The sequence below is a fragment of the Echinops telfairi genome, unplaced genomic scaffold, assembly GCF_000313985.2.
Source record: "Echinops telfairi isolate 266 unplaced genomic scaffold, ASM31398v2 ScPeMD7_3533;HRSCAF=4204_0, whole genome shotgun sequence".
Classification (NCBI taxonomy): domain Eukaryota; kingdom Metazoa; phylum Chordata; class Mammalia; order Afrosoricida; family Tenrecidae; genus Echinops; species Echinops telfairi.
The window spans coordinates 29,955,053-29,968,822 of record NW_022107431.1 but is presented as its reverse complement, the minus strand read 5'-3'; positions in this window follow the sequence as shown (position 1 = coordinate 29,968,822).

Here is a 13,770-nt window from a genome sequence, read left to right as displayed (position 1 = left end):
GAGGACCTGATGCCAGAGGCTTAAGTGGAGAGCAAATGTTTTGAGAATGATGAGGGCAATGAATGTACAAATGTGCTTTACAGAATTTATGTATGTATCGATCGTTATAAGAGTTGTATGAGCCCCTAATAAAATGATAAAAAAAAGGACATAATATTTTGTAAAGGAGAACGTCAGAGAAAAAGATGATGACTCTCAACGGTTGGATTGACCAAATGACTCAAACATTAATGTGCTTAACTGTAGCATTTGTGAGGATGAAGGGATGGAGGATAGGGCAGTATTTCATTCTGTTGCACACAGGGTTGCTATGGGTTTGAACTGACTCAAGGGCACCTAACAACATAGAGCAATAACAAGAAGTTTTCATAAATTTGTCCCCTGTAGCTTACCACATTCAGACATATATTTTCTGGAAAGTTAACAACACACATGGAAATACATTCCCAATTTCCTTCCCACATCTGTCCAGCCTTCCTTCTAGCAATATATCTATTTGTAAACCATGGTTATTTTTGGATACAGTATACAACAGTACTTGCCTCTCTTGTTTTTAACTTTAACAAACCTCTCAGTGCATGTCCCTGCCTTTGTCATTTTTGGGGTCAACCTTTCTTTTATTGTCTATTACCTTCCACTTCACACAAGTTAAAACCTGTCTACCATCTAGCCAGGGACACCCCCCCACCCAATCTGTCTCTTAACACTGGTAACTATCAAATAAATCTTTTAGTATGAAAATCTTTTCTTGACTTTTTACCATAGTTTTCCTAATGTGATTGACTAATTTCACTCAGCATAATATTCTCCAGGTTCGTCTACGTCAGTGGTTCTCAACCTTGCTAATGCCGCAACCCTTTAATACAGTTCCTCATGTTGTGGTGACCCCCCAAACATAAAAATATTTTTGTTGCTACTTCATAACTGTAATTTTGCTAGTGTTATGAATTTTCATGTAAATATCTAATATACAGGATGTATTTTCATTGTTACAAATTGAACATAATTAAAGCATAGTGATTAATCACAAAAATATGTAATTATACATTGTGAAATATTTATTTCTAATTACAAATAAATGAAATTTTATCTTGAAGCGTGATGTAGCATGGGTAATTATCTTCACGCCGGGTACTCAAATGCAGGCGTATCTGCATGTGGGCGGACCCGCCTGGAGATGGATAGAGGAGCGGCATCTCGCTTCCTAAGACCATTGGAAATATAAGTTTTCAGACAGTCTTAGGTGACCCCTGTGAAAGGGTCGTTTGACCCCTAACGGGGTCTCAACCCACAGGTTGAGAACCACTGATTATGTTAGAAAGTGTTTTCAAATATTCACTGTTATCCTTTCATGCTGTATAGTCTTCCATTGAGTATATGTACCAAGGTTTTTGGTACATTCTTCCACTGATGGGCATTTAAGTTGTTTCCATCTTTTGATCATTTTGAATACTACTGTGATGAACACAGGTATGCATTCATGTTGTGGGTCTTAATTCTCTGGCATATACGCCAAGTCATGGGATTTCTGTTTCTAGTGGTATTTTTATTCCCAGCTTTTAGAGGAAATGTCTTATCAATTTACAGTGGTTGCCCAATTTTACAGTCTCACGTATGAGGGTTATATCCTCTCCACCTTCTCCACTATTTTTTGCTTTCTGTTTTTTTTTAAACTTGTAATGCTGTGGTTAAACGATACCCAATTTTTCTTTGATTTTCACCCTTTTTATGGATAATATTTGTATTTATTCATATGCTTGTTGGCTACTTGATTGTCTTCTTTGGTGAAGTATCTGCATCCTCTGCCCACTCTTAATTGGCTCATTTACTAATTAATTCTGCTACTCTCTTGACTTGGGAATTTAATCCATTTACATTCAGTGGAAGTATTGAAATGTTTTAATATTGCTGTCATTTTTCTGTATTTAGTGTGTGTGTGTTTTCCTCTTGTTTTCTTTATTCCTCATAATTTTCTGTACTGAGTTAATTTTGTTCATGAATTTTGTCAATTTATTCATTGCTATTGTTTAAGTGTTTAATAATTCTTTATGATTTTCTTTTCTTTTATGAAATTTATTGTCTTATGTGTTTGTCCTTGAATTGTTTTCCAGAATTCTTCTGAATATTTTTTCTGTGTTTTCCTTGATTTTTGTCTGTAACTTTCTTAATCTCTCTCTCAGTCTCTTAAAGGAGTCTAAATACCACTCCATTGAATTTTTTATCTTGAGAAAAGTATTTATTTCTCAGCAAAATATCCTGGCTCTTTATTTTTTACTTATTTTAGCCACAGTATCTGGTTTCTTTCTGTTAAGTGAAGTTATCTGAGGTCTCCCAGACATTGTGGTGTTGTTTTATGTAATTTAATTGATGGTTGGATATTTGGTGAAACCTTAGCCAATCACCACCTGTCTCCTGATAGGTGTATATAATAGATAATGTGAATGTGTATATAGTTCTATTTGTTGTTTTAAAGCACAGTTGAAACTGATCAGATTGTAGAGGAGTGGGCTACTGCACGGTAGCCTTCATGGCTAGTAGATAAGGTTACAGGAAGTAGAGTTGTGGCTGGGTCATAGTTGGCTGCTCTTTCCAAATGGGTGAGACAGGTCAAGAGAATTAAAAAGAAAACAAAGGAAAGGTAAAACAAGAGTAGATATAAAGAAAAAAATACAATAAGCAAAACTATGGAGTTGAGACAAAATAAATGTAGATAAGACAAAAATCTAAGTAAAAAGAGAACTAAAAAGAGAATAGAGAAGTAGAAACAGGAAACAGAAAAAAAGGACAAGAGACAGCAGAGAAAGAAATGATAACAAAAAACAAGAGACGGGAAAGAAAATAATACAAAGGAAAGAGAAAACCAGGGCAGGGATAGGATCCAGTGTGAACAACACTGTGGGGGTTGGGTTCCTGGTGGAGGTCACTATCTTCTTCCAGCCAAGGAGTTTATGGGTGATGGAGGTGAGTTAAGTTGTAAATCCGGTCTTTGATGGAGTTCCTGCCAACCTGTTATCTAGAGTCAGGATATTATTCAGAAATAATTCAGACAGTATCAGATAGTGGCTGAGGTCAGGGTGCTTGTTCCCAGTAAGAAAATCTTTTGGGCCCACATGGAAGCTAAGAGTGATGTGGGTGCTTTGGAAGGAACTCTTGTCCATGCAGGGTGGCTGGTAACAGATTGTTCAGCACTGTGGTTTCTACTTTTCGGATGAGGTAGCACTCATGGCCCTCCAGACTTGGGGTTGATGGATCAAGAAGCTGGCACAAGAACATAGCCCTGACCTCAGGCAGAGTAGGGGGTTTGCAGAAGGAGTGTAGCTGGGTACTTGGTCAGTGAGTCTTAGGGCTAGCCACTTCAGTCTGGTCACCAGATGGGGGTGTCTTCAGTCACTAGTGTGGGTCCTCTTTGTGCTGGTCCACTGGGAGCCCATTGGATTGGGGCAGCAGCATGCCAAGTCAGCAGATAATTCCCTTGTCTATCCTCTTCTTTGCCCGTTTCTGTTCAGCTTCTTCTCCTAACCAGTATTTAGTTCAATTCTCTTTTCTTCCCTCTGAAACTCAGGGTTGCAGGATGATCATCCAGGTCTGCTTCAGTTGGTTTCTCGTGTCCCTGTTGTGGAAGGTCAATGTAGCATATCTGCCTTGTCTGCTATCTTGCATGCTGTCTTTCATTTCCTATGAGATAGGTACTATGATAATGCTTGATTTTAAAATGGAGAAAATCAATGTCCAGAGTCGTCAATTAATTTGCTTAAAGCCACATGAGTTGTATATCATTTCCCTCATAACGTGCCACACTACTTTCTAATAAACAAATACTAAACCCATACACCCCTCAGCTAAGTGTCTCACAGGTAAGATCCTTTCAAGATTTACTTGTTGATAGGCTAGATTGGGTGGGGAAAGATGTTTTAAAATGACACACTTGCCTATATTTGGGAAAATTACTTATCAGTGACTTTATATTGCATTATGTCTTAGAACTTTCATCAAGGAAGTGAAAGTAGGGCATGAAGGAAATTGTATAATACATGTAAGTGACTTCAGTTTTTAAAAACACAGTTGGGGCACATTGATTGTATATATAAAATGTCCAGTTCCCTTTGAATCTCTCTCGTAATTCTGTTCCCCACAGTTATTTGACCGCTTGTAGCAGTAGGACCATCTGCATTGACAGATGGCGTTGACATATACATCCTTTTGCAGATGCACATACAAAATATTGTTTCGCATATGTAAATAAAACTTTGTTGACTTGAGTGTCTTTAGTAATTTTAGTCCAGTTGATTTAATAGAAATTATTTATATATCAAAATGATGATTTTCATAGGTGTTATACATTTTGGTAAAATTAAAAAGCTGAGGACCCTATAAATTGACAGAAATGCAATGAATAGCTCCATAACTTCTGCATTAAACATATATCTATCATTGGGGATTCTGATGCTTTGTGAGGTAAAATCCTTTGCAAGGAAAGCTAATTGCAGTCTATAAGGAGTTTGCCATGGTTTAATTTAGCACGGCTTTTAATGATCTGCTAGAAGGGATGGAAAAAAGCCCTTAATTAAATTTACAGATGATGCTAAATTGGGAGATGTTAAGAACATCCACGAGGACAGATATTTAAAGAAGGTGGAAACATGTGAAGGAAATAACAAAATGAAATTTAGATCGCAAAACCATTAAAGACTGTGGTAAAGGCTTATTGGTCAGCCTACTATTTACTCATAGGAAGTAGAAGGCACAGTGATTTTTGCTTTAATAATATTGTATGTCTGAAAAACTAAGATCATGCCCAAACCCTTATTCATATCCACATATCCGCATACATTGTGGGCACACTTTTCAGTAAGTCTAAATTGTTTCATTCCAAAGAAAAATCTAGAAAGAATTTAATATTCCCTTATATGCATGACCTATCCTATATCTCTTATTATAACCATGTGAAGAAAGTGTAGTGTTAGTATTTTTGTTTCAATGTAAACCTGAGTTTAGTAACTTATTTTCTGATATGACATTTTGTCTTAAAATCAAACTTGTATGAGAATGGGAGACGTCGGACAGGGCAAGATATGACAAAATAATAATTTATAAATTATCAAGGGCTCATGAGGGAGGGAGGATTGGGGAGGGAGGGGAAAAATGATGACCTAATCCCGGGGGCTTAAGTGGAGAGGAAATGCTTTGAGAATGATGAGGGCAATGACTGTACAAATGTGCTTTACACAGTTGATGTATGTATGGATTGTGATAAGAGTTATATGAGCCCCTAATAAAATGATTAGAAGAAAAAAAAATTTAAACATATTAAGTAAAAAAAAAAAGAACAAATTTTTGTTTTAACTAGTTATCACCCATACAAATGAGTGCTTTCAAGACAGTTCAATGATCGAGAAGGAACCATGGCGAGTTGGGTGACGAACTATAGTGATAATGACATGTGTCCACACTTTGCTGCTCTGTCCATGGCTGGCATTTGTGAAATATCTATTCATCGGGAAATACTTAGTGAGAATGTGTTTATCCATTATAACAAGGTATATGCAAATGAGCCTCCCATGAGACTTTGCAACAAACATTTAATTAGCTATACAAAGAAACAGTTAAATATACAAACACAAGTTCCAGAAAGTTGGCTAGTGTGTATTGTTAATTTGGTGCACATAATTCCTAAATAGCATCACTTAGTAATGCATATCTTTATTTTATGCTTATTAGTAGAAATGTGTAATTTTATTGGAAAACGAATTTTATTAAACTTTCTTTATTTTTCCCTTATTAGAATAAAAATCAGACAGATATTGAGTAACATAATTTGGATGATCTGGAATTTAATTTGTAAATAAAGGTATTAATATGTCAAACCTGCAATAAGTATTTATAAAATTGATACCAAAAGGAAGAATTTAAAGGCTAGTATATATTAGGGAGGAAATTGTTAAATAAGTTATTTCATAGTCTAAACAAAGAATAATATTGGTATGTAATAAACAAGTATACTGTATTTTTAAAATACTGTTTAAACCTCATAATTTCTTTACTTGCTCCTTAAAATAGATATATACATGAATATTCATGAATGACATTTACTATTTTATCTCCTCTATGTCAAGAAAATTTGAAGATGTTATTTTGAGCCTATGGTTTATATATAAATATACATAACATGTGTAAATATACTTTATTGCTAAATCATAAAGACCATCGATAACCTAAAACCATCTATAAAATTTACTTTTCTCTAATCGCTGTATATTTTCATAACTTAAAATTACTTAAACATTTTATGATTACATTCTATGTGGTTCACACAATGAGTGACATAGTTAACAAGTAACACTGTGCGATATTCAACAACAGCATCAAGATAGTCACTTTTTAAGGTCTTAAATGTAATCACAAGTTCTAACAAAGACAGCAGTTTATAGTTTCAAGTGTCTTCTGCTTTTGAGTATTAATTCTAGCGCCGTGTACTCTAGAAATACCTAGTTCTTTTTCTTTTTAAATAGGGAATCATTCTATTTTTAGATAACCAGGAGGAGTTACTAGGTATAGCAGCTGACCACTCAGCTTTCTCAATATCATTTGCATTTCTGAAGCCCCTAAGGACAGAAAGAGTCTTTTAATTGGCGATTCAACTTTAGTAGAAGCATGCATTTAGGAAATGAGGCCTACCCTGTTGTCTTCGCACCAGGCAAGTCGCTCCTGTTGTCATGGTGATCTTCTATAGCTTGCTAGAGCCAGTGAGGTGGAAAACAAGATGGCTTCCTCGTTAATTTAACCTTAAAGAAAGTTGCAGATATTAGAAAATGATTATAGAATTAAAATTCCATCTCTTAAAATACTTGCGTTAAGCTAAGCAAACATTTTACTTTGGGTCAGATCTGTGCCCTAAATTTCTAAGATCGTCTACTTTATTTTTCAAGGTAAAGAAATGATTTTTTTTTCTTTTCAATGTAAATGTTTTAAAAACGCTGCTGTCACGATGAGCGGTGCTTCAAGGCATAGGTCCGGTTTCAGTTCATGTATGATTTCTATTTATTTTGGATTAGCATGAGGATTATCGAATGGCACATTTCTGTATAGCCAGGATTGTGTAAGAATGAGCTGCTTCAGCAATTTCAGGGCTTGTAAAGGAGCCCCAGGTTTTCAGATTAGAGGCCAATAAAGTAGGGAAATGCGGAAAGGAGTGATCCTCGTCATCTTCAAAGGGGAAGGACACACCTGGGGACTCAGGTGACGTTCCAACCTCCAGGTGTAAAACGGTACAGGCAATAAATAACCTCAGTAGCTTCTGGACACATAATTGGGCACAAAACCATCTTTTCATTTTTGGGCCACTCCACCTATCCATTCCACTTTTAATAAAACATAACCGAGGGTATCCTTAACATATTTTGCAGGTGTTGAAAGAGATGGAAGGATTAGTTGCAAATGCTTTGCAATGAATAAAGAGTTGCTTGTACTAAATTTTCGTTTGAAAACAAGCACATAGATAGTACAATTATTTCCCCCTAAAGTACAACATATTTTTCTAAAATTGGCACAAACATTAAGTGATGAACATATTATGTTGCAGAGTGCAGATGCACATTAATGAATTTGTTGCTTCCTTATTAGATTACATTTATAGAAAATCAACAGTTAAATTAGGTTTCATATAAGTAACTACTCCTGATATTAATTCATCATTTCATGAAGAACCATAGCATATTCACTAATGACATTGCTCTCAAGAATTGCTCAACTTCAAGCACAGCAGTGTAAAAAATGTTCTTTGGGACACTTGTGTTTTGAGCAATGTTATTATATTTTCTGTGATGAAGAGTTGTACAACGACATAATTCAGAGTATGTTGTTTCTTGTGGGAGCTTTTTGATGATTCAGGATCAACTGACATCTCAAGGGCACACAGAAGTTCATCAGTAAGGAGATCTGAGTAACCTACTGTTTCCAAAATATTTTGACCCTGTAATTCTTTTTCCTTTGCAGAATATTTAATTACATTTTGCGGCACATGAGGGATATCAGAAATGTGCTTTGGAACCATTTTTTTCATAGTTGGAATTCTGACATGGTCAGGGCTCTGACTTTGTTTCCCTTGTGACTCTGATCACCTTTATTTGTCTCCATCTAGCATGTAGCCTTACCATGCTCAATCCTGAGCACCCAGGCTCTGAAATCAGGTTGACACTGCAAGTCTGGATCAAAGTGATCTGTGTTGAGACAGACCGTATCTGAAGATTCATGTACTCATTTTATGCCTCCTTCACCATCTTTTCGCCACAAACTTCTTGGCCGAAATGGTGGTAATGTTTGGTTAAGGATAGGTCGGGAGACTGGGGGACTTTTTTGCTCTTTCCCCAACATAATTTTTATTTTAGCATCTCTTACTCTTATAATCATGGTGTTTCTTAATAGCAAAGTAAACTATACAGCGGAAGAGGGCTATTTTGGACTGTGGAGGCTAGGGAAAATTTTCTTAATTGGGAATTGAGCAAAAAGTAACAATGACCATGCAGACAGTTGCCAGGCTAGGCTGCTAACCAAAAAGTGGAAGGTTCAAATCCACCCAGAGGCCACAATATTTTAATTTATAAATGTTTTACACAAACTTTGGTAGCATTTTATATACCCAAACAAAATTTGAACACTTAGAATTACCAAGTAAACTTAAAATGTATTAAGAGAATAAATAGGAATCATAGGACTATCCTATCCCATGAAATCACCGAAAGAACGAAGTGCTGGGCTGCTATCCACAAGGTTAGTGGTTTGAACCACCCCATTGGCTGCGTTGGAGAAAGAACAACCTGGCAACGTGTCTCCATAGAAATAGAATCAAGAAAACTCTGGGGCACAGTTCTACTGTGTCACACAAGGGGTCACCAGTGGTTGAAGTAAACTCGATGGCACCCAACACAATGAAAATGTAGCTACTTTTGTTATTACTATTGAGTTTAGGGGAGGAATAATTATTTTCTTTTTGTGACTAAGTGACCTGAAACATAGATATTGTTCCACTTTTGTACTGAAAGAGAAGACACCTGTGTGGTATAAGCTGTTTGCATGTGGCTACTAAACAGAAGATTCGTGGTTCAAATCTACCCAGTGATATCGAGGAAGAAAACTTGGTGATCTGCTTGCACGAGACTGCAGCAGGGAGCCCAGTCCTACTCTGCAACGTGTGGGCTGACCATGGGTTGGAACCGGTTCAACAGCGAGGAGCTTTCTGTTCTTTTTAAAGTAAGTTGACATTTAACTTTCTTTTTGCCTGTTCTGATATATACTTTAAAAAAGAGATTCCCTTTTCAACTGTGATTTTTCCTGAAATTTATCAAAAAGCAGAATCCTCAAAGCTGCCTGGCTCATCCTCCCTGAGTTGGGAGGGTTAGTTCTTTGAAAACATTTCACTGATAGTAGGGAGGCATTGAACCTGTAGTTCAGGCGGGGGAGATAATCGACAGCAAATTAGATTACTTGCTAGGTCTGAGGGATTGCTTCTCCTTGTATTGCTTGTAAGCACGGCAACGTTTATGCAGCACAAAGTATACAGGGAAAATGAAAAACCCGAGGACGAGATGCCTAAGAGTAGAGTCGGTGATGTGAAGAGAAAGGGCAAAGTTAAGGAAGTGAGCAGGTGGGTGACGGGGGCAGAAGTGGGAGGTAAGAGTGAGAAAGCAGGATAATAGTTCACAGACAGAAAGATAAGTGTTCACAGAAACAAATATGGACTTTAATGTGCAAACGATTTCCCTGGGTTCTCCAGGTGATTTCTCTCAAGGAGATCAACAGAGGCCTGGCACAAAAGTGTCAATTGACTGTGCATAAGTCAGTGTAACTTTCTGGCTTTTGCCCTGGCATTTGCCACTTCCCCATGGGAATTGTCATCTCAGGCAATTCCTTTTGAATATCTTGATTACTGTCATTTTTAGCTCCAGCTTACTTTAGGGCCCAGGAACAGGGCAATATGGGCATCCAGAAGGATTTCTTTCAATATGTTAACAGAACCTGTCTGCCCATATGTAAATGTTGCCTAAGCAAACATTTATTCACTGCTACCAGTAGACGTTCTCATAGCTACAGTTTCTGGGGTTTCTGCTTCATCTTTTCTATCTCCTACAACCCTTGGTAATATTCTCCAAGGACTCTCTTTCCATACTCCTAAATGAAGACAGCGTCCTCAACGTGACGTTTGCTACAGCAATTAGTCGGAGATCCCCTGGTTCTGTGAAATGAAAGTTCAGTAAAGGACAAAGAGAAGTTCAATTCTGTCTCACTTTTTGTCCTTTAGCATACCCACGGACAGCAGGGCAGAGTGTGAAGGTTTTGAAACAGATCCTTCCCCTTCCCCCTAAGCAGCGCCTGTTTTCCCAGCAGTGAAGAGAATGAGTTATGCGCACAACTGTTACCTCATCACATTAGAATCAGATGGGGGTGGGGAAAGGGATCATTTTGCTCTCAAGACCGAGGAAGTCAGTTGTTGCAGGCAACACTTCAGAAGAGACACTGCAACTGCAAATCATTTCGTTTTAAGGGGGAAAACGATAAGGAAAATGTTGACTTACTTGTGGAGATAAGATTGCAACTCTACGAGGTCTGCTTAAAACAAGTCAAATATATAATTTCTTCTTAAATTCAGTTGTGTCCAGATTTTCTCAATGAATTATGCCTTGAATCAAGTACATAGCAAACAACTAACAAATTATTTTTGTGAGACCTACCGGTGAAAAGCTTTGTGTTCCCCCCTCTTGATTTCTGAAGAAAAAGCACATTTATTTCCCCTTTTCAATTGGACTTTAATCATGTGCTTCCCGATGATTCAATAGAACGTGTGACTGTTGGCTCTGCTTCACCTGAAGTAAACATCAACGATGGGTCTAATTAAAAAGGTTCAATGGCATCAAGTCAAATGGGGAAAAATGACTCAGTTTTTGTCAGAGGGGAAGTGAAAGTCCTCCAGGAACGTAGGTGAACTTCAATTCAAGGAAGGGTAGTTTTCCAGCGTTTCAATTTAACTTGAATGCTTCACATGGCAGTGAAATGTGATATTCTTTTTAAGAGCATTAGGTTGAAAATAAAGAAACGTTTTAAATCTCTAGGGAGACCTTTCATTAGTGGTTCTTTTTACAACATCTGGCTAGTGATTTTTAACAGACTGAAATTAGTGTCTTTTTCTTTTCAATTTTCTATGCTAAAACTGTTAGGGGGATTACCTATGGTTTAGGAAACCAAACAAACACTAACGACAAGACTTTCTTAATACATCCTTTCTAATGCATGTAGATTATAAGAGTAGTTTACAGGTCAAACTTCAAGCAGCCCTATCCAGGCTGCCAAGGGCCCAGGGAACACTGCCCAGTAATGGCACCCTATATTGTATAGCAACTATATAAGACAATCCAAACTCTCTTAGGTGCCATCCTGAAGCACAGTACCAGAATAGGAAATCGGGACTTCATGTGAATGATAAATGTTTCTTCATCAAAGGACTTTATCAACAAATCAAAAAGATGAGTTACAAATTCGGAGAAATTTTAGGGGAACCACATCTGATAAGGGCTTAATACCAAGAATATATAAACATTTAGCAACCAAAAGACAAACAACCTAATACAAATGGGGAAGAAACTTGAATAAAAAATATAAATGACCAACAAGCACATAAAAACATTTAAAAACCATTAGTCATTAGAAAAATGCTAATCAAACCCCAAATGAGAGATTGTTACACATCCTGTAAGATGATTATAGTAGAAAAAGATTCAGAAAGTGACAGGTGTTAGAGACGTAGTGAAATGGAGATCTTTATCCATTGCTGATACTGCTGTTAGGTGCCATCAGTTGGTTCCGACTCAGAGTGGCCATCTGTATAACTGAATGTAAAACTACAGGGTTCTGCTTCATCCTCACAATTGTTCTTGTGCTTGAATCCATTACTGCAGCCATAGTGTCGATCCGTTTGTTGATACCCTTCCTCCTTTTCACTGCTGCTTTATTGTACCAAGCATGATGCCCTTCTCCAGGGACTGGTCTCTCCCTGGAAAAACATGTCTAAAGTACATGAGATGAAGTCTCGCCATCCTTATCTTCAAGGAGGATTCTGGCTGTACTTCTACTAAGCCCGATTTCCGGTTCTTTTGGCAGTCCATGGCGCTTTCAATAGTCTGTGCCAGCACCATAATCCAAATGCATAGATTCTTCTTGGGTCTTCCTTGTACAATGCCCAATTTTCACCTATATACAAGGTGATTGGAAACACCGGGCTTGGGACAAGTTCATATTAGTCTTTACAGTGAAAGCTCTGCTCTTAAACACTTTTAAAGAGGTCATAGAACAGATTAGCCTAATGCAGTGTGTCAGTGGATCTTTTGACTGCTGCTTCCATGAGCATTGTTTGTGGATCCAAGTAAGACACAATCCTTGACAACTTAAATATTGTGTATGTTTATCTGGATGTTACCAATTGGTCCATTTCTGAGGATTATCATTTTCCTTATATTGAGATGTAATCCATAGTGAAGGCTACACTCTCTGATCTTCACCAACAAGTGCTCCTCACTTTTAAGAAGCAAGGTCATGTCAACTGTGTCTTGAAAGCTGTTAACAAATCTTTCTCCAATCTTGATCCCACATTCTTCTTCATATAAGCCAAATTCTCTGATGATTTGCTCAGCATAGAGATTGAATAAATATGAGAGGATACAGCCCTGATGTACACTTTTTCCTATTTCAAACCACATGGCATTCTTTGTTCTGTTCACAGCATCTTGATCCGTGTGCAAATTCTGCACGAGGACAAGTAAGTGTACTAGGAGTCCCATTCTTCTCAAGGCTATGTGTAGTTTTTATGGTCCACACAGTTGAATCCTTTTGCAAAGTCAATAAAACACAAGCAAACATTTTTCTATCATTCTTTGCTTTTGGCCAAGATCCATCTTACAAGGGGGTACCCTCCCTAAAAATGGATTTTTTTTCAAAGCTATTTATTTAATTTTTTTTACAAAATAGCCTATCACCTTCAAAGTACTCTCCATTACACTTAATACACTTGTGAAAGCTGTGATTCCATTCTTTTTTAAAAAAATCATTTTATTGGGGCTCATACAACTATTTTTACAATCCATATATACATCAATTATGTCAAGCACATTTGTACATTTGTTGCCATCAACATGCTCAAACCATTTGCTTTCTGCTTGAGCCCTTGGTATTAGCTCCTCATTTTTTCCTCTCCCTCCCCACTACCCCCTCCCTCATGAACCCTTGATAATTTATAATTATTATTATATTGTCATATCTTACACTGTCTGACATCACCCTTCACCCAGTTTTCTGTTGTCCATCCCCCAGGGAGGAGGTCACATGTAGATCCTTGTGATGGATTACCCCTTTCTACCCCACCCTGCCTCCACCCTCTCTGTATTGCCACTCTCAGCACTGGTCTTGAAGGGATCATCTGTCCAGGATTCCCTGTGTCTCCAGTTCCTATCTGTACCAGTGTACCTCCTCTGGTCTTGCCAGATCTGTAAGGTGGAATTGGGATTATGATAGTGGGCAGGGAGGGAGCATTTGGGAACTAGAGGAAAGTTGTATGTTTCATCGTTACTACACTGCACCCTGACTGGCTTGTCTCCTCCTCGTGACCCTTCTGTAAAGGGATGTCCAGTTGCCTACAGATGGGTCTTGGGTCCCCATTCTGCACTCTTCCTCATTCACAATGATTTGATTTTTTGTTCTTTGATACCTGATCCCTGATCCCTTTGACAC